Source organism: Hypanus sabinus, chromosome 17 (genome assembly GCF_030144855.1).
Source record: "Hypanus sabinus isolate sHypSab1 chromosome 17, sHypSab1.hap1, whole genome shotgun sequence".
In the NCBI taxonomy this organism is placed as follows: Eukaryota; Metazoa; Chordata; class Chondrichthyes; order Myliobatiformes; family Dasyatidae; genus Hypanus; species Hypanus sabinus.
The window spans coordinates 70,540,113-70,561,790 of NC_082722.1; the positions used below are offsets into that span (position 1 = coordinate 70,540,113).

Consider the following 21,678-nt stretch of genomic DNA (forward strand, 5'->3'; position numbering starts at 1 on the left):
TAACAAGCAAGGGCTGGAGAATGGATAATGTTATCCCACTTTTTAAGAAAGGAGGGAGGGAAAAAACAGAAAACTATCATCCTGTCAGCCTGACATCAGTAGTGGGGAAGATGCTAGAGTCCATTATTAAAGATGAAATAGTGGCATATCTAGATAGCAGTTATAGGATTGGGCCGAGCCAGCATGGATTTACCAAGGGCAAATCATGTTTGACTAATTTATTGGAGTTTTTCAAGGATGTAACCAGGAAGTTAGATAAGGGAGATCCAGTGGATGTAGTGTACCTCGATTTTCAGAAGGCATTTGATAAGGTCCCATATATGAAATTGGTGGGTAAAATCAGAGCTCATGGCATTGGGGGGAAGACATTGACGTGGATAGAAAACTGGTTGGCAGATAGAAAACAAAGGGTAACGGTGAATGGGTGTTTCTTGGAATGGCAGGTGGTAACTAGTGGGGTGCCACAGGGCTCGGTATTGGGACCACAGCTGTTTATGATTTACATCAATGATTTAGATGAAGGCATTGAAAATAACATCAGCAAGTTTGCTGATGATACTAAGCTGGGTGGCAGTGTGACATGTGATGAGGATGTTAGGACGATTCAGGGTGACTTGGATAGGCTGGGTGAGTGGGCAGATACTTGGCAGATGACGTTTAATGTGAATAAGTGTGAGGTTATCCACTTTGGGAGTAAGAACAGGAAGGCAGATTATTATCTGAACGGTGTAGAGTTAGTTAAGGGAAAAATACAAAGAGATCTAGGAGTCCTTGTTCATCAGTCACTGAAGGTGAATGAGCAAGTGCAGCGGGCAGTGAAGAAGGCTAATGGAATATTGGCCTTTATTACAAAGGGAATTGAGTACAAGAGCAAGGAAATCCTCTTGCATTTGTACAGGGCCCTGGTGAGACCACACCTGGAGTATTGTGTACAGTTTTGGTCTCCAGGGTTAAGGAAGGACATCCTGGCTGTAGAGGAAGTGCAGCGTAGATTCACAAGGTTAATTCCTGGGATGTCCGGACTGTCATACGCAGAGAGGTTAGAGAGACTGGGCTTGTACACACTGGAATTAAGGAGATTGAGAGGGGATCTGATTGCAACATATAAGATTATTAAGGGATTGGACGAGATAGAGGCAGGAAATATGTTCCAGATGCTGGGAGAGTCCAGTACCAGAGGGCATGGTTTAAGAATAAGGGGTAGGTCATTTAGGACAGAGTTAAGGAAAAACTTCTTCTCCCAGAGAGTTGTGGGGGTGTGGAATGCACTGCCTCAGAAGGCAGTGGAGGCCAATTCTCTGGATGCTTTCAAGAAGGAGCTAGATAGGTATCTTATGGACAGGGGAATCAAGGGATATGGGGACAAGGCAGGAACCGGGTATTGATAGTAGATAATCAGCCATGATCTCAGAATGGCGGTGCAAGCTCGAAGTGCCGAATGGTCTACTTCTGCACCTATTGTCTATTGTCTATAAAACCACATCTGCTAAACAAGCCTCCTACCCACCAACATGGACTGTCCTCCAACTCCAGGACAGGCCTCCACTTTCCAGGCTTTGGCCATCACCATCTGGACTTTTGCATCTGCCTGTGCCAGATGGCACCGATGGGCAATCCATGGGTCTTACGCCACCATCTTCCATCAGCCACGGCTGATCTCGTGCAAGTCAGAGTAGAAGCGGGTGGCTTCAGTACGAGGAGGCAGCCAAACGGGAGGAGGAAGAAGGGAATAGCATATTAGTCCACATATATTTGTCAGCATGAAAGATAAATATGTATTAGATTTGTCATGGCTATTGTCCATGACATGACTAATCATTGCTTGGCCACATTTTAGGAAACATTACAACCTATTTCCACACATTGTGGCATTATAATCCACACAAAAAATACTTACTGCTAAGGTTTTCTTGTAGAGATATTAGGCTTTTTGTGCAGATGATAGGATCTCTGCCTCAGAAACTAAGGCTCAACCTTCTTTAATAGTTGGAGTGCTGTCAGCAATGTGGTAATGTTGGGATAGAATCTGCTATTGTTTTGAATCAAACTCAATAACATTTATTGGGCTTCCTGACTTTGATGATAAACTTAGTTTTCTCTTTAACTGGCTGTGGCTCATCTTCATCTGCTTGCAAGAACTAAATAAATTATCTCCTTCTGGATGAAGGCATGTTTGTTTTGTTTGAGCTTGACTTCATGCCAATGTGGTCTTCTGAATATTTCATCGAATACATGAAGGCTATTGCAATTGGAATATCCCCCTAATTGCATAACCATTGCTGGATCCCCAACAGAACCTAATCCATAGCCACATGGAGTATGATTTGATTCCTGTTGATATTTAGGTACACGAGCATAATACCTCAAGGATATTAAGTGTCAATGTTAGCTTTCTTTCTCGATGTTAAGCTAATCACAGACATGAGAGACAGGTGGCTGTCATGAGGGGAAGTGACTCCTCCCCAACCCCACCCCTCACCAATCCTGGCTACTAGAATCGGAGGTCCATGGAAGTCAAGGCCCAAAACGCTCCGCGGTCGATCTCAGAGGTCAGGTCACTCAATGCCCGAAGAATAAACCCGTGATCAACAAGTCCTGGTGTAGATACTCAGAGGTTGGTGAAGTCCAGAGGGCAAACCCAAAGCTCAAAGTATAGAACTCAGAAAGTTTGGGGATGGAAATTTCTAAAGGTACAAAGATCTAGAGGATCTGAAGGATCTAAAGGATCTAAAGTCCTAAGCAGGAAGTAGAGGCCCAAGGGTTGAATCTGTGAATCCAGGCCAGGCACTGAAGGTTGGAGGTATGATGTCTGCCAGTCTGAAAGTCCAGGACCAAAGACTGAAGGCCCAATAGTAGACTTTCCTGGGGTTGGAGGCCTGTGAGAGAAGATGGTGGAGAGTGGAAAAGGGGGTTGTTTTGCTGTTGTCTTGTTTTTTTTCTCTCCCTCTCTCTGTTGTTTTGCTGTTGTTGCTGTTTGTGTTGTTCTTCTGAACATTGTGGACATGCAATGTTGGCACCAGAAGGTGTAGTGACAATCCTGGGCTGCCCCAGCACAGCCTCATAGAGTCATAGAAAAGTACAGCATAGAAAATGGGCATTTAACTCATCTAGTCTTTGCCTAACCATTTAACCTGCTTAGTCCCATTAACCTGCTTCAGGACTATAGCCCACCATACACCCACAATCCATGTACCTATCCAAACTTTTCTTAAACATTGAAATCAAGCTCGCATGCTCCACTTGTACTGGCAGCTCATTTCACACTCTCACAACCCTCTGAGTGAAGAAGTTTCCCCTCATATTGCCCTTAAACTTTTCACCTTTCACCCTTAACCCATGACCTCTAGGTATAGCCCCACCCACCCTCAGTGGAAAAAGCCTGATTGTATTTACCCTATCTACACCCCTCATAATTTTGTACACCTCTATCAATCTTCTATATTCCAAGGAAAAAGTCCTAACCTAATCAATCTTGCCATAAAACTCAGGTTCTCCAGTCCTGGCAACATCCTTGTAAATTTTCTCTGTACTCTTTCCACCTTATTTACAGCTGTTCTAAAGGCTGGTGACCAAAACTGTACATAATACTCTAAATTAGGCCTCACCAATGTCTTATACAACATCTACATAACTTCCCATCTCCTGTACTCAGAACTTTGATTCATGAAGTCCAATGTGCTAAAAGGTTTCTTTACGATCTTATCTGCCTGTGCCACCACTTTCAATGAATTATTGACCTGGATTCACAGATCACTTTGTTGTACCAAGCTCCTCAGTACCCTACTGTTGTTAGGCATGTTTGTTATTAATGCAAACAATGCAAATAAACGTGACAAATAAATCTGAATCTGAGAGAATTAAGCTTCTTAAATCACTTGCCTCTGACTATTTGTTCTTTTTTTAAAATCTTTTTATTAGTTTTAAACAAACATAAATGATACATGAATACAAAATGTTTGAGAGTACATAATTAATAGTTTAAATAGACATTCAGATATGTAATAATAAAAATATATAACCTCTCAAACTCAGAACATTAATGAACAAAGAAGTAAAAAGAGAAAAAATGCCTCTGACTATTTGATCGCAAACCTTAGGACAATAGTATCGGATGTGACTGACCTGTTACGCTTTGCTTTGTCTACTTAATGGACCACTATAATGGGCATTGTACACTTTCACCAATACCCCATCACACACAAGCTTACTTAATTCCTGCACTCGTACACTCAGTGCACAGGACATGAGACAGTATTTTGAATAAATAAAAATGTTCCTTCACCCGACTTTTAGTGTGAACCAACTAAAGAATAAAAGCCACATCTAGTGTGATGATCAAAAGCCAACAACGAAATTCTGGAAACGCAGACTAAATGGATCATCAACCAAACAACCAGGGTCTAGACTGATTAGGGTATTAGTTATAATGCAATCTCACTTGATTTGCTGTGCACAAATTAAATAAGTTCATTTGTTGGACTATTATAAAGTATTAAAAACTCAAGAGTATTGGCTAAATCTAAAACAAACACACTAAAACTGCAACCTTAACATAAGACATATTAACTGATAAATACACCAAAAATAAACCTTACTAAAAACCAACTAGAAGTCCATAAAGAAAAAACTTAAAATATTACTGGCATATTGGCAGTACTGGCATTACTGGCATACAAGCATTGGTTGCTTGAGGAATAAGTTCACAGTGTTGAGGAACTCCGTGAAACTCTTGCTTTCTGGAAACCATGTCCCTCTGCTGACAATTATAAAACATAAATTAACTGTCTGTGGCAACCTTACATGTGTCCATGACAGCTGCCTCATAGTGGCTTTGTTAGATTTTTTCCAAATGTGCTGCGCTAAGAGCACGGCGGCTGTCTTCAAAGTGAATGGATGCATCTACCACAGTGGCATTGGTATCCTTCATGAAGATCACATCTGGCACCCAGGCATGGCCTGGTGTATCTATAAAGCATGATTCTCTAAAACAGCAAAGTCAACTGCAGATCCTTTAGAGCACAATAAGTCCAATTCCTTGGAAATCTGTCCTGATTCAGGGTTTTGACCCAAAACATTGACAACCCATTTCCCTTCACAGATGCTGCTCGAGCTGTTGAGTATAGAAATGCCCTTGAATGAAAACCTAGTCCATCACAGGTAAAGATCAGAATTTATTTAAATCTTACATCCATCCCACAACGTGAGAGAGTAAAAATATTTGTGTTATGACTCCATCGCAATGTACCGACATGTGAATTTACAAGTCTAATGGCTGTCCCGTAGCCTGTTGGACCGGGATTTAATGCTGCTCTACCACTTGCCAGACGGAAGCAGCTGGAACAGTTTATGGTTGGGGTGACTGGTGTCCCCGATGATCTTCCAGGCCTTCTTTATGCACCTGGTGCTGTAAATGTTCTCAGTGGAGGGAAGCTCACATCCATAGATGTGCTGGGCTGTGCATACCACTCTCTGCAGTGCCCAGCGATCAAGAGTGGTGCGGTTCCCATACCAGGCAGTGATACAACCAGTCAATGGTGCCCCTGTAGGTCTTGAAGATTTGGGGGCTCATGCTGAACTTCTTCAGTGACCCTCTGCACCACTGAGCACATCTACATGTAGTGATCCATGAATTCATCCGTCATCAGGGATGCCCACCACCCAGGTCATGCTCCCTTCTCTCTGCTGCCAGCAGGAAGAAGGCACAGGAGCCTCAGGATTGACACCACCAGATTCAGGAACAGTTATTACCCCTCAACCAACAGGCTCTTGAACCAGAGAGGAAAACTTCACTCAACCTCACTTGCCCTGTTACTGAACTGATCCCAGAAACAATGGACTCACTCTCAAGGACTCTTCAACTCATGTTCTCGATGTTTATTGTTTACTTATTTACTATTATTAATATTTATTATTTTCTTTCTTTTTGTATTTGCACACTGGTTATCCACACTGTTGGTGTGGTCTTTCACTGAAGCTGTATGGTTATTGGATTTATTGAGGATCTCCACAAGACAATGAATGTCAGGATTGTATATGGTGACAAATAGGTACTATTAAAAATGTAATACATTTAATAAATAATAAATTTGCTTTGAACTTTTTTGAATTTTGAGTTCCTCCAGCAGATTTTTAGTTGCTCTAAATCCAACACCTTGATGTGTCTTGAGATCAGACGGGTACATGCCTGAGATGTGGTCCATCACTTCTCTGCACCCCCCACACCTCCTACAGGTTTTCACTATGTTAGTCTAGTGAAAGTGAGTGTGTTGCTGATTGGCCATTTGTTTTTCTGTAGGAGTTACCAGTGACAAGTAAACCCTCATGCAATGTATCATTAAGATATAATGATTTCATTCAAACTACCAGACCCATTCTCTAGTAACCTCAATTTCACATCCCAACTACCTTCATCCTCCTATTAATAATCTACTTACTTCAGCTTTTGAATATATTTGGTACGCTAAGGAACAGAGTTAGGAAGATTCATGACTCAGAGGGAAAAAAATCCTCCTCTCAGTTTTAAATTCTTTTAATAGTAACCCCTTCATTTAAAATTGTCTCACAAGGGGAAAACTCCTTATTACATCCACCCTGTCATACCACTAAGGGCCTTCACAGGGACATGATTTAAGTCAGAAGTCCCCTAAACTCCAACGGGTACAAGTCCTTCCCATCCTTCCTTTGTCCAAAAGACTAGCTGCCAGGTATTCAATGTATCTGCTAAATAAACCTTCTCTGAATGGCTTCCAAACTATTTACAAATTTTAATATTGCAGGTAGTAGTAGTAATGCATTCACTCGAGTTGAGTATGATGTTCTCCTAAGAGGCTGTCTATTAATGAATCCTCAGGTGGCTGTTGAGGCCAGTCCAGGACCCATGTATTCTGCTCCTTATGGAGAAAACCTGTGTGTAACTTTGTTTAAACTGGGGAGGCTGTTTGACAGGCAGCCACCACATGGTCCTTGTAAGATCAAGGTCAGGGTCCAGTTGCATGAAACGCAAGCCAATTGGGACCCATCACTGCTTTCTTCCGCCTTCACTTCTGATGTGATGTGACATCATCTTCCACCACCTCCATCAGTGAAATCTTGGTTGGACTGCTCTTTGACAGGTACCTCTCCCTTGACCTTAGTGTCATGGGTGACCCTATTAGGAGCTAAACTCCAGACAGCATTGATCTTGGGATTTGAAGAACTCAAAAGCCTCTCCAGCACGACCAACTGACGATCCTTGAAGAAGGAATACTGCAGGAATTGTATCACCAATTCCCTACCTAACTGCAATATAAGCCTTTGCCTTTCTACTCACCTGCCCTTGCAATAACTTACAGCAATCAATTAGATCTCAAAATCATTTGCCTTTTTGTGAATCATACATTCAGATTCCTAGATCCCTCAATAATCTCCCGTCATCTAGATAAAAGCTTGCTAACCAAGATGGACATTCTGGTTTTCCTCAACCCATTAAAGACTTAAAGATTAAAGGTTAGCTTTATTTGTCAACATGGAGCAGGGAGCAAGTTTGTAGATCTGGTAGGAGCAAAGGATATTGGGAATGGTGAGGAAGAAGCACCTGGGAACGTGTGTGGGACAGGTGGCAGAAAAGGAAGGCCAGGGTGGGGGTTGGCACGAGTGCAAACACATTGAGCACTGAGACACCAGAGAAAGTCTTTTGATTCCAAACAATTGGTCTATTGATCATTACAAAATGTTTCTCTGGTGCTTCCCACTCCCTTCCCTCTCCCTTTCCCTTTTCCCTACTATGATTCCCCTTTCCCTGGCCTCTTCCCACTCTCAGTCTGCAAAAGAGACCCATATCTGAATCAGGTTTATCATCATTCACAAATATCATAAAATTTGTTTTTGTTTTTTGCAGCAACAGTATACTGTAATACCTAAAATTACTACAGTACTGTGCAAAAGTCTTAGTTACACACACACACACACACGTATCTATACAACGCTCAGTTATATTGGCTTGTACGCATCTAAGGGAGACGCCGTCCCCCGCCCAACCTTGTCTCAGGGTTGCGTCGGTTGCTGTGCAATGCCTCCTGACACGGCCTCAAACATCGATCATCAGCCAGCACACACTGTACATTTTACAAATTACACTTTATAAATCATACTAGAACTAGGTAATTAATAGCGATACAATATATATGAAAGAAAAGGCAGCAAAATTTATCAGAGTTGAGTCAATTCATGCACAACCATTGGAGCCCAACTATTGAAGTCTTCGGTCCACTATTCGACCTTCTCTGACCTCCTCGACCCGCTGCCTGGGACCAACTTCAGTGGACGACCAGAGCGCATCCAGCACGTTCTCCTTCCTCGCGATCTCCCCTCCAACTCCCCAAAAGCCCCGCGACACTGGCTTACAGACCCACAAGAAAAAATAACATCTATCCCAATTGGTTAACAAATAAATACAATCCTCATTATCAGTAATTATAACCCAAACAAGCTGCAAGAAGCCATTTCGATTAACATACGCAGTAACATAAAGAAGAAACCCCTGACATATAGATAGATATATATACATCAAAATAACTTGCCCACAATTTACTAACTCATACTTTTGGAAGAAACCAGAGCTCCCAAAGGAAACCCATATTGTCACAGGGAGAACATACAAACTCCTTACAGACTGCAGCAGGAATTGAACACTGATCTTACAGCTGGTGCTGTAAAGCATTATGCCTCAGTACATTTATGATAAATCCGAACATTTAAATGCAAATGGACTGCATGGCATTTTTTGCGCCATGATTCAATGAAGATCGAAATAAGTAACCAGACAATCTGCCTTGGGTACTGGTGGGAAAAATGTTGGCTTTGAAAGCGAAGACTGGATGAAAAATTCTTCTCTGCAACACTTCATGTCATATGATTATGAGAATTCCATGTCTTGGCACAGACAGACATTCAGATTATGGTCTGCTGAGCGCTTATGGTGTAAAATATTCCAATAGTAAACCACTTATTTCAGTAATACATAGCACTTTCTGTTTCCAATCTAATTGGATAACCAAACCCTGAATTAGATAAGATCCCTTCATTAAGAAATACTGAACATCTGACACAATGCGATAGAATAACATTGCTAATAAAAGACTACGAATGGATTTTATGTCCCTTATTGGAGACATTCTTGAATTATTATCCAACTAACATACTGTCTGAGCAATGATTATGTTAGCTCTGTTACTACGTTACTATGTTGACTGGATTTACTCAAACAATTGAAAGATCCTGCAGTTAAAAAGTGTGTTTAACATGGTAGAATTTCCCAAATTGTCTCACAACAAGATTATTAATCTCAAGAGATCAAAGCAGACAACCAGAAGCTTGGTCAAATACGTGTTTCATACTGGATAGTTCAAAAAGGGATACGAAATACAAAGCGAGGAAATTGCAAAGCTTAAGAACCTTGCATTTTTGTCAGAAGTGGATAGAATTAAATTTGGGGATGACCAGAACACCAAAGTTGGAAACAGAAGACTTGAATGTTTGCAAAGAAGATGGAGAATAGAGAGAATGCACAAAGGATTGAAAGATTGGCAGAGGTTTCCAAATGCAAAATTCTGCAAAGATAATCTTCAGAAGCCATTCAAGCAATCTTACTCACTGATGGTCCAATAGAGTTTGTTGTCAATGATATTTGTCAATGCCATGTTCAGCCAGAGTCACAACCAGGTAATGGCCCCTGTGGTTTGTGATGAAGACTAGATCAGCAATCAAGTTAGATATCATTTGCTGGCACTTCCACAAGTGGAGACCCTTAACACATCTTCAGTAAGAATTCAATTTTGTTTAATGCACTCCACCTGACCCAAGCTTGGACAAGTGGACCATAAATGTGTAGAATCTCGTGTTGATTGGGAGTGAATAATCTTGCCTAAATACGGATATTCATTAATGCCGCAGGTTGGTCTTAACACAACTGAAACTGAATTATCACTTCCATGAGATAACGAATAAAGATAGAGACTTGGGAGAAGTTTCTGTATTTGGAATGCACAGTTTGAAAGAGTGGTGGAAGCAGATTTGGTGCCAATTTGGAAAAGATATATACACAGTGGACTCTTGTACACGATTACTCCTGCTCATTAATGCAACTATCTAATTACATAATCATGTTGCAATGCAAGATATACGCAGCTATGGTCAAGTGATTCAGTTATTGTTCACCAAAACCAAACATCAGAATGGAGAAGAAATTTAATCTAAGTGGCATTGACTATGGATTGTTCTGTACACAGTGGTTGGATCGCCAGAGGTTTTCACAGACAACAGTTTCTAGACTCTAGAGACTGGTGCGAGAAACGAAAGAGCATTCAGTGAGCGGCAGTTCAGTGGGCAAAAATGCCTTGTTAATGAGAGAGATCAGAGAATAGCCAGACTGGTTCAAGCCGACAGGAAGGCGACAGTATCTCAAGCAACCATGCATTACAACAGTAGTGTGCAGAGAATCATCTCTAAATGCACAACACATTGAACCTTCAAGTGGCTGCCTACAGCAGCAGAAGACCACACCAGGTCCCATTCCTGTACCTAATAAGATGGCCGGTCAGTGTATACTCATAAAAATTTAAAAAAATAATGGGCAATTAAATATATTGTTGGGGCTGGGTGAAATTGGATGGAGCATTGAGACTAGTAGACTTGTAGGGCTGAGTGGTTTATTTTGTTCATTGATTTGTAACAGTTTGCAAAGAGATAGGAAATCACCAGCAGCCTCAATGCATGGCCTGCACTCATGTACATTTGACCTGGTTCTTCAGCATCTGACACAAAACTTGTTAATGAACACCTTCCATCTGTACTAAGCATTGGTTAATAAATGTCATCAGGTCATCGATATGTAATGACTCACCTGCCTTGCATTTGCTTAAAACCGGGCGCCATCTATAAATGGTGGCTGAATGATTTTCTGCATTTTGCTCGGTGTACTGTGAAAACGTTCGCTTCCTTGTCACATGTAATATTTAACAGAAAATCAAGGCATGAGGCAAGACTTGTCAGTTAATCTTCAACCAGCATGGAAAGCATTGGTTTAGCTCCACGAGATGGTTTTTTACAGAGAACTTTATGAAGGGGAATCGTGTCTGCCTGCACTAATGATTAGCTTTACTTCATTCCCTGCTCCTTTGGGAAGGCTGATGAACATTTTGCTGCATTGACCTACCCATAAGCAAAATAAAACCATTATTTGCCTTCTCAAATGACAATTTCCATTTTGTCTTACAACGATAGTTCCAATTAAACTTGTGTGGACGCATTAGAGGTAGCAATTGCTACATGTGTAAAGGCTGACTTTTAATATGTAAGTTGGAATTTTTATTAGAGGTGCCATTAATATTTCATGTTAACTCACTCGAGCTTTATTTATAATTTAGCTTCTCCTTTTGGCTTGAACTCACAACTCTTTTGTCATTTAAACCTACTCACTTTCCGCTCTAGCACTTGTTTGTCCAGCTCTGCTTTCACTGCCCCCCTCATCAACTTTTACCTCTAATCCAGCTGTCAAACCTCCAAGAGGACCACAACCTTGTTGTAGTTTACAGGTCTATGTGTCTCGATGACCCAGAAAACTATATGCTTTATACTTTGGCTCTTGGTAGGGTCACCCATGCCAAAGGGTAGTGGTTCACCAGTCCTCCAGGTTCAGGGGTTCAGCTCAGGGCTAACAAACCTGACTGGTCAAACAAAACTGTTACAGAAACAGCAATGAAGAATCCTTCTACATCTGAGTGTGAGAGGACAGGCAGAAATGGAGGACCTTAACTGCTGCTCTAAATGACAGTGACGTAACAGACAGTAAGGTATGGTTAGCTGTCACAATACATAAGACCATAAGAAATAGAAGCAGAATTAGGCCAGTCAGCATATCATCTAATCTGCCATTCCATCATGGCCAATTTATTATCTCTCTCAACCCTGTTCTGCTGCCTTCTCTTTAGAACCTTTTATAACCCTTTATAACCTTTACTTATTTAGAACCTATCAGCATTCGCTTCAAGTACCTCAAATGACTTTTCCTTCACAGTCTATGGCAATGAATTCCACAGAATCACCATGCTCCAACTAAAGGAATTCATCCTCACCTCTTTTCTACCATAATATGAACATCCTCTCCACATTCTCCATATCCACTCTACCTAGGTCTTTCTAGATTTGATATTTCCTTCAGTTTTAATGTTGCTGACTTTATTCAACAAATTAAGCATTGGAGAGGTGGCGGGCTACATTATCATTTGAGCCCACTCAGTTTGGCCCTGGCTGTTCTGTCTCTCAACTCCTATTTAACTGGGGTAAAATGGATTCAAGATTCAAGATTGTTTATTGTCATTCTTTGGTACACGTTCTTCAGTAACAAAATGATTGTAATTCCAGATCCGATGAAGCACAGATGAAACACAATTAGCATAAAGAACACAGTAAGTGTAAATGCATAAGATTAACTTATATACTTAGATTGATTGCATGTATAATCTCTCCCTCATGATAATATTACAACAAGCCACTGGCTCCCAATAATATGTTTTGCTTATAACTGCCATATTGATAGAGATGTGGATGGTGAATCATGACCAGAACACCACTGTTATGGCCTTCAGCAGATTGCAGATCTCATGGTTCATCCAGGGCTTCTGGTTGGGGAAGACTGATTTGCTTTGTGGGACACCCTCACCTACAATTGTTTTTATGCAGTCTTTGACAACAGTGCTGTATTCATTTAAATCCTCTGATGAGTCCTTGACCACAGCCCAGTCTACCAACACGAAGCAATCTGTAGCTGCTCTCAGCCTCCTGTGACCATTTGTTATCCCTACCTATGGAGCTCTGCTCTTTAGCCTCTGCCTGTACACAAGTAGGAGGAGGACAGCTAAGGGATCAGATTTCCCAAAATGTGGTCTATGCATGGAATGGCAGGCATTCCTAATTGTAGTGCAACAGTTTGTTATTTGTGTAACTCCAAATCATAAAAGAACGAATAGAAAAACACTTAACTCGTGTACGTACTTAGTTTTACTTCTAACGAGGTGCGTGCATATGATGTGCTGGTGTAATCATGTACTTTTACATATAACCTTTAATGAGCTATTTAAACAAACAATACTAAATCAAGCAATATATTTATAATATAACTCGAATATTACTGAAATATTAAATGCACAATGTAGTTGTCACATGTGTTGGAACCCCTGGTGCTGCAAGTAATATGTTGATGATAATTGAGCAGAGATTTCTTCAAATAAGCCAGATTGGTCCAGATTTGAAAAGTTCTGTGAGAGGCTGTATCTTGTATTTTAATTGAGTGCTTCAATTCAATATATTGAGTGCTTGTTTAACATCCGCTATTGGCAATATGTAAACTGCAGTCAGGATATCCAGAGAAACGCAACACGATCCAGGAGGCCTGTTGGCATATAGAACAGTTACAGCCAGACTGTTTTGATGGCTCACAAACTCTCTGCCTTAGCCCATATTCTACCACTTCCCCATAGTCCACGCACCACCAGCTGCCTTGGCAGCCTCTGTACATTGCCTTAGTCATTCACTCCAGAACAAGATGTCAGATGATGAAATCTCCATATTATTGAGCAACTTGCACAAAATGCTGGAGAAACTTAGCAAACTGAAGATCCAGTTCTGATTAAAGGTTTTGGCCTTGTATTTTGACAATTTATTTCCCTCAGATGCTGCCTTCCTCCAAGAGGACCATGGACTTGCCATGGTTTGGAGGCTTGTGTTGGCTGGAGTCAAGCTTTAAGCTTTGGCTCTTGGTAGGGTCACCCATGCCAAACAGGTCAAAGTGTAGAGGACAGACTAAGAGTGATCCACCGGTCCTCCAGGTTTGGGGATTCAGCTCAGGACTAACAACCTTGACTGGTAAAGCAAAATTGTCATGGAAACAGCAATGGAGAATCCTTCTACATCTGAGTGCGACAGTATTCCCGAGACTCCACCCTGAACTTCCATGACTGACAGTAGTGAAAGCCAAGCTACTGACGTGATGAAGGAAGCTCTGAACACCACCAGAGATGAAGGACCTTCATTGCTGACCTACACCTCAGCAGTGTAATGGGCAATAGATAGATGCTACCTGACTTGTTGAGTTCCTGCAGCATTTTGTGTGTATTGCTCAAGAATTCCAGCATCTGCAGAATCCCTTTTGTCACCATGTCATTACTGGTTTGGTTTAGCAATCTCTACCTCATGATAATATTATAACAATCCACTGGCTCATAATAATATGTTTTGCTTATAATTGCCATATTGATAGGGATGGTGAATCATGAGACCTCATTATGAGTCTTGGGAGATTTAATTTGTCAGCTAAAACACTTGAAGATTTCTACAGATATACCATGGAGAGCATTCTGATTGGCTACATCACTATCTGGTATGGGGTGACTACTGCACAGGGTTGAAGTAAGCTCCAAAGAGTTGTAAAAGTAGTCAATTTCATCATGGGTACTAGCCTCCATGGTATCCAGGACATCTTCAAGGGCGGTTCTTCAAAAAGATCGAGTCCATCATTAAGGACCCCCATCACCCAGGACATGCCCTCTTCTCATTGGTACTATCAAGAAGGAGGTACAGGAGCCTGAACGCACACACTCAATGATTCAGGAATAGATTCTTCCCCTCTGCCATCAGACTTCTAAATGGGCATTGAACCCATGAACACTACCACACTGCTTTTTTTAATTTCTGTTCTTGCACTACTTTTTCAATTTTACTATTTAATATACATGTATATTTACTGTAATTCACAGTTTTTTGATATCTATCATGAACTGCATTGTACTGCTGCTAAGTTAACACATTTCACAACATATGCCAGTGTTAATAAACCTGATTCTGATTCTGAAATGAGTGCCTGCAGAACAGCAGTGTACAGCTTGAACATGTGTCTTTGTTTCTATACACATATGAATATCTATTAGTGAGTGTTTGAATTCAGGGCCAAGAATATTATAACCCAATTAACGCCCTGCAGCTTAGAGTTAAGCAGGGTATTGGAGTGAAAGTTTTAAATAGTCTTGAGATGCCTCAGGGAACCCCTGCCATCCAGGCCACGCCCTCTTCTCACTACGACCATCAGTCAGGTGTCAACGTCCACACCACTGTATATGGCTTTGTTGCCAAGTTTGCAGATAATACGAAGATTGGTGGAGGGGCAGGTAGTGTTGAGGAAGCAGGTAGGATGCAGAAGGACTTGGACCGATTAGGAGAATGGGCAAGAAAGAGGCAAATGAAATACAGTTCAGTCCCTTTCCATTCAAGCTGAGGTAGTAAATTGGATTTGACTTTGGCTTTGCAGAAGAATCCAGAAAGTGGGTAGTAGACGGTTAGCTCTCTGTCTGGAGGCCTGTGACTAGTGGTGTGTCGGAGGGACCAGTGCTGAATCCATTGTTGTTTGTCGTCTATATCAATGATCTACAGTGTGATATGGACCAGCTGGTGAAATGGGCTGAAAAATGGCAGAAGGAATTTAATGCGGACAAGTGTGAAGTGTTGCACTTTGGAAGGACCAACCAGGTTAGGTCTTACACAGTAAACAGTAGGGCATGGAGGAGTCTGGTCAAACAAAGGGATCTGGGAATATAGACCCATAATTCCTTGAAAGTGGCATCACAGATAGGTAGGGTCATAAAGAAAGCTTTTGACATTGGCCTTCATAAACCAATGTATTGAGTACAGGAGATGGGATGTTGGGTTGAAATTGTATAAGACGTCAGTGAGGCCTAATTTGGAGTATTCTGTGCAGTTTTTGTCAGCTAACTACAGGAAAGATGTAAAAGATGTAAACAAGGTTGAAAAGGTGCAGAGAAAATTCATAAGAATATTGCTGGGACTCGAGGACCTGAGTTATAAGAAAAGTTTGAATAGGTTAGAACTTTATCCCCTAGAATGTAAAAGATTGAGGGGAGATTTGATAGAGGTATACAAAATTATGAGCAGTATAAATAGGGTAAATTCAAGCAGACTTTTTCCACTGAGGCTGAGTGAGGCTAGGAGTAGAGTTCACAGGTTAAGTGTGAAAGGTGAAATGTTTAAAGGGAACATGAGGGGGAACATCTTCATCATAGGATCATGAGAGGGTTGAGCAAGCTGCCAGTGGAAGTGGTGGATGCAGGGTTGATTTCAACATTTAAGATAGGTGGGAGGGGTATGGGGGACTATGGTCCGGGTGCTGATAGATGGGAGCAGGCAGATCAATGACTTGGCACAGACTAGATGGGGCAAAGGGCCTGTTTATGTACTATAATGTTCTATGATTCTTGACCTCTTTATTTTCTTGTAAATGCCTACAAGAAAATGAATTTCAATATAGTATCAGATAACATATACATACTTTGTGAATGAATGTTACCTTGACTTGATGTCAGAGAAGGTGCTAAATAAATTAAAGCTACCTTCAGACATATCCCTTACTGAACTAAACACACTACTAAGTGCATTGTACTTTGCATCTGAAATCATCTCATCAAATTCTGTGGAATGAATTTGTGAGATGGATTACAGGCCCTGTTGTCTGTGTAACTCATGAAGCGGGAATGAATTTAAAGGTGGATTTATTTCGCAACAGGGAACTGGTCCACGTAGATCACTCTGCAAATTGTTTGAACTTCAAATTATCTTGGTTTTTCAAAACACAGACACCACGGAATGCTTTCAAGACGGTTTCCTAATCTGGTGGCTCAGACGATGCCCGGAGCATTCTCATGGTTAATCAAATTGGCCAGTCCTCCTAGATTGGGTTTCAACCTCCTCAACCACTCCGGATAATTTCTGTTACAAATGTATGTTCGTTCTCCCGAAATCAACATGCAGCTCAGAAAAGTAAACTCTCCCAATTAAATGATGCTTACATTGCAAAAATAAAACTAATTAAAAGCAAATTTCAGCATGCAATACAAAAGAAAAACAAAGAGAATTAATATCCTTCATGTAACAAAAATGATCCTCATGAAAAATAATAACTGGTTTGGTTTAACAAGATCTCCCTCACTCTGATATTACTCTAAACCACTGGCTCCAAATAATATGCTCTGCTTAGCGCTGCCACATTGATATGGAAGTGATTTGGACAAATCTGAGTTATTTGCTTACTTAAGCCCATCACCCCTACTGGGACATGGGCCGCTGACAGTAGCTCACCAGAGTCCCCTGACCTGGGCCAGTCTTTCACATTGTCTCCAGGTGTAGCCCATCTTCTTTCTGTATCCTTCCTCTCCCAGGGATGTATCAGAAACTGTAGAAGAGGCTTGACCCAAAAGCAGAGCATCAGAGACGACTCAGTAATGAATGGCAACTTCAATTACAGACTGCAAAATAAGAAGCCACAAGAGATCACAAAAGAAGAGAGAATGGATACTGAGCACCACAGGCAACAGGTAACTTAAGGCTAGGAGAACCTGGTTAAGGGTGGCTGGTTTGCTGGGTGAGCAAAGGACCGTGGATGAGAGCGGGGTTTAAATATGCTGAGGATGATGAGTTGGAAATGAGTGGCAAGTGGCTCCTGTTAGCCCAGCGGAGATTGGGAGATGCCTACCTGGCCTGACAGGGATGAGATCTTTGGAGCTTCTGTTGGCGTTTCTGTAGCACTGGGTTTTTAAGGGATAGGATTGCTAGTCCCATGCTCAAACCTCCTATGTTTGCATCCGGCCTTGAGACCATCCATGGTGGAGATACAAATCTGAATGCTTACTTACAGTTTGGATCATCCCAACATGATGTGAATTCAAACCCACTGGGAAAGTTTAATACCTGGTCCACATTGAGTTAGCCTGGCAGTATTAAATGATTTAGTGCTAAACTTCACTTTGAGGCAGAAATCTGTAGAAATATAGAACACAGAGCACAGAACAGTATCACATAGTGCAGGCCCTTCAGCCCACTATGTTGTGCTGACCTTTTAATCAGCCCCACATTCAATCTAATCATTCCTTCTTGCATGGCCCATAGCCCTCCATTTCTTACAATCCATGAGCCCAAACACGTCTATTAAATGTCCCTAATGTAGTATCCTCTCTTACAAACCCTAACAGTGTATTCCTATCATTCTCTGGGTGAAAAAACGACCTCCGCCCTCGCTCCTGAACTTTAAAGGGATGTCTTGTGCTATTGGCCTTTGCTGACCTGGGATAAAAGTGTTGGCTGACAACTTTATCTATGCCTCTAATACACCTCTATCAAGTTGCCGCTCATCCTCCAAAGAGAAAAACCCAAGAGCCAGATCACACATGAGTCTTTTAAGATTGGGGTTCAATTCTTGCTGAATTGTAAGGAGTTTGTGCATTCTTGCCATGTCCACATGGGCTTCCTCTGGATGCTCCGAATTCCTCCCACATTCCAAAGACACGGGTAGGCTTACTGAGCTGAACGCATGCCATGTTGGCTTCAGGAGCTTGGCTACACTTGCAGGCAGCCAAGTATGATCCTTGCGGATTTGATTTGAGGCAAACGATGCACTTTACTGTGTGCTTCAATGTACGTCTGACAGATAAAGCTAACTGTATCTTTAAAAGAATGGCAGAAGAGATATTGCAGGGAAAGAGGTCCTTCAGCCTGTCAATCTTGTACTAGCCCTTCTTTGAAGCAATCAGGCTAGTCCTGCTCTCCCACCCTCTCCACATAGCCCTTCAAATTAGCTCCTTGTGGATATTTTAACAGTTTCATTTTGAATCGACCTTTGGAAGTTCTACATGTGAATTTTCCCAGTGTGTAGCAGGCAAAAGTGCCTCATAAATGAGACTGATATTCCTCGAATGGGATACTAAACAAAGACACTGCCCTCCAGGGTAGATGAAAGATATTCAAAGAACCTTGCCCAACATTTATCTGGTAATTATCATTGTTAAAGCAAATCAATATTTTACTTACAGTATGTCCTGAAGAAGGGTCTCCGCCCAAAGTGTTGACTGTTTATTCATTTATTGATGTTGCCTGACCTGCTGAGCGTCTCCAGCATTTTGTGTGTGATGTTCTGGATTTCCAGCCTCTGCAGATTTTCTCGTGCATATGTTGTGAAATATGATGTTTTGTGGCAGCAGTACATGGCAATGTGTAACAAAAATATTTATAAATTACACTAAGAAATATATATAATTAAATATGTAAGGGGGAAAAAATGGTAAAGTCATGTACGTGGGTTCATTATCCATTCAGAAATATGATGGCAGAGGAAAAGATGTTGATTCTGTGTCTTCAGGCTCCTGTACCTCCTCCTTGGTGATAACAATGAGAAGAGGGCCTGCCCTGGCTGATGGAAGTCCGAATGATGGATGCCACCTTTCTGAGGGATTGCCTTTTGAAGATGTCTTCATTGTTGGTGAGGCTGGTGTCCATAATGCCATGGGGTCTATCTACAACACTTTTAAATACTCATATTGTGTCATCTTTTACTGTCTTTTCCAATCCTGATGAAGGGTCTCAGCCCAAAACGTTGAAGGTGTATTCCTTTCCATCGATGCTGCTTGAACTGCTGAGCTCCTCCAGCATTTTGTGTGCATTTCTCTGGACCTTCATGTGCACAAATTGGTTAATGTGTTTCTTACTTAACTGCAGCAGTTGCCTTTCCAAAAAGAAGTGTGTTTCAGGTAGTTTGGAATATCCAGAGGAAATAAGTTTTAAAAATAATCCGTTTCTTTCTCTCTTCCTTTTCAGAATTGTCAGAAGTAGAACAGTCCTAGTGCAAGGTTATTCAGTTCCATCTCACTGGCAAGGTATGTGTTGACTGGCTGCCCCACAATATGCGACTTTCTTCTCTCCCCCCGCATTAAGACCACCCATTGCCTGACCCTGTGGCAGTCCTTGGGACAAGCTCCACTTCAAGTAACAGCAGGACTCAGAACATTTTACCAGACCCGTCTCCAAGACCAGTATTCTTTCTCATCAAATTTCCATTCAGACTGGAGTACCCTGGAGCAAGATTATTATAAAGGGTTTTTCTCCGCTTTGACACATAGCATTTTATCTTCCTCAAATGACCAGCCTTGGGGATGGCGGACAGCAGCATTCAAACCAAAGAGCTTAGCCCAATGGCAACACACCAGAGTGATGGGACAGAGGAGCAGTTTTCCTCTCAGTCATGTAGTGTGATCCGAATACAAACCTGCTCTCATCGAAGAAGTGGACTTTGATATATTTGAAAATACAATGCAGAAAGGAAAGTGTGGAGAATCCGCCAAAGGCCTTGACTAGGTTGTACCATGTAAACATTGTAGGTATGCATCTTAATCCACCAATGCCAGAATAACATTAATTATTCAAATCATTGAAAGCCTGAGGGACAATTGGAGAAATATTATTTTTAATGCAGTACATGGTTGCAGTCTGGAATGCACTATTTAAGACTCAAGATTCAAGATAGTTTAATGTCATTTCCAGTACACAAGTGTACTTACTTGCCTAAGCTCATCACCCCTACTGGAGCATAGGCTCCCACCAGTAGCTTATCAGAATCCTCTGCCACTGGGCTAAATTTTCAAGCTGTCCTCAGCTATGACCCATCTTCTTGGCGTGTCCTTCCTCTCCCAGGGGTGAAGTCATTGGATGTCTGTTGGCATTTCTGTAGGTTTTTACGGGATGGGGTTGCTAGCCCCATGCCCAACCCTCCTGCTTTTGCAGACAGGCTTGGGACCATTCATGGCGGAGTGTAAAGGAGAACAAATTAATTGTTACTCCAGAACCAATGCAGCACAAAAAAAAACCAATAAGATAAAGAGCACAATAATAAAAAAACACAATAAATATAAATACATAATATAGCTTATATACATAGATTGATTACATGTACATAAAGTGACGCTAGGTGTTCTGACTGTGCACAACTACATATCGATTTAATAAAAGCACACACGCAGGAGATGGGTTTAACTTTTGTACTCACATTGTAGTGAGAGAGAGAACAATGCATGCATAGACAGCAGTCCTTACATAGTGCTAAAGGGGAGTCATTGCTCTAAAAGAAATAGATCCATACATTACACTAGGCACAGTGTATTATAATATTATACTGAAATTTGTCCTCTACTAGCTTGTTTATTATGTTTTTTAATTGTACTGCCCTGCACTGTTTTGTGCACTTTTTGTAGTCCTGCGTGGGTCTGTAGTCTGGTGTAGTTTTTGTGTTTTTTTATATACCGGTAGTCTTGTGTAGCCTTGTGCTGTCTCACATAGTCTAGTGTAGTTTTTTGTCGTTTCATGTAGCACCATGGCCCTGGAGGAACGTTGTTTCGTTTTTATTGTGTACTCTACCAGCAGTTTAGGGTCGAAATGACAATAAAAAGCAACTTGACTTGACTTGACTCGAGGAGTGTCTGTATGTAAGGTGACTGTGGTGAACTACATGTACCTGTCTGGACACGCCCCTCCCCCCCCCCGCTGACTGCTCCTGTAGCTCCTCCCACAGACCCCGGTATAAAGGCGACTGGAGGCACAGACCCTTCCTCAGTCTCCAGGATGTTGTGTGATGGTCACTTGCTGCTTGTGCTTTCTTCCAGCCAATAAAAGCCTACCTTAACCCACGTCTCAGAGTTATTGATGGTGCATCAGTGACTCTGCCAGGAACTGATAAAGTAGTGGTGGTGTGGGTGCGACAGAGTGGATTAGTGTGTGGAGGCATCAATCAGGGTAAATTTTAAAAGAGAATTTAGT

General features: G+C 41.5%; 1 long non-coding RNA gene across 1 annotated transcript; it reads left to right on the top strand.

Moving 5' to 3' along the window:
• Positions 1–11,190: 11,190 nt before the first annotated feature.
• Positions 11,191–21,465, top strand: LOC132407224 (uncharacterized). Its single transcript, XR_009516411.1, has 5 exons — positions 11,191–11,329; positions 12,400–12,443; positions 17,259–17,414; positions 19,232–19,351; positions 19,687–21,465. It is a non-coding gene; the product is annotated as an uncharacterized LOC132407224 (long non-coding RNA).
• Positions 21,466–21,678: the final 213 nt, after the last annotated feature.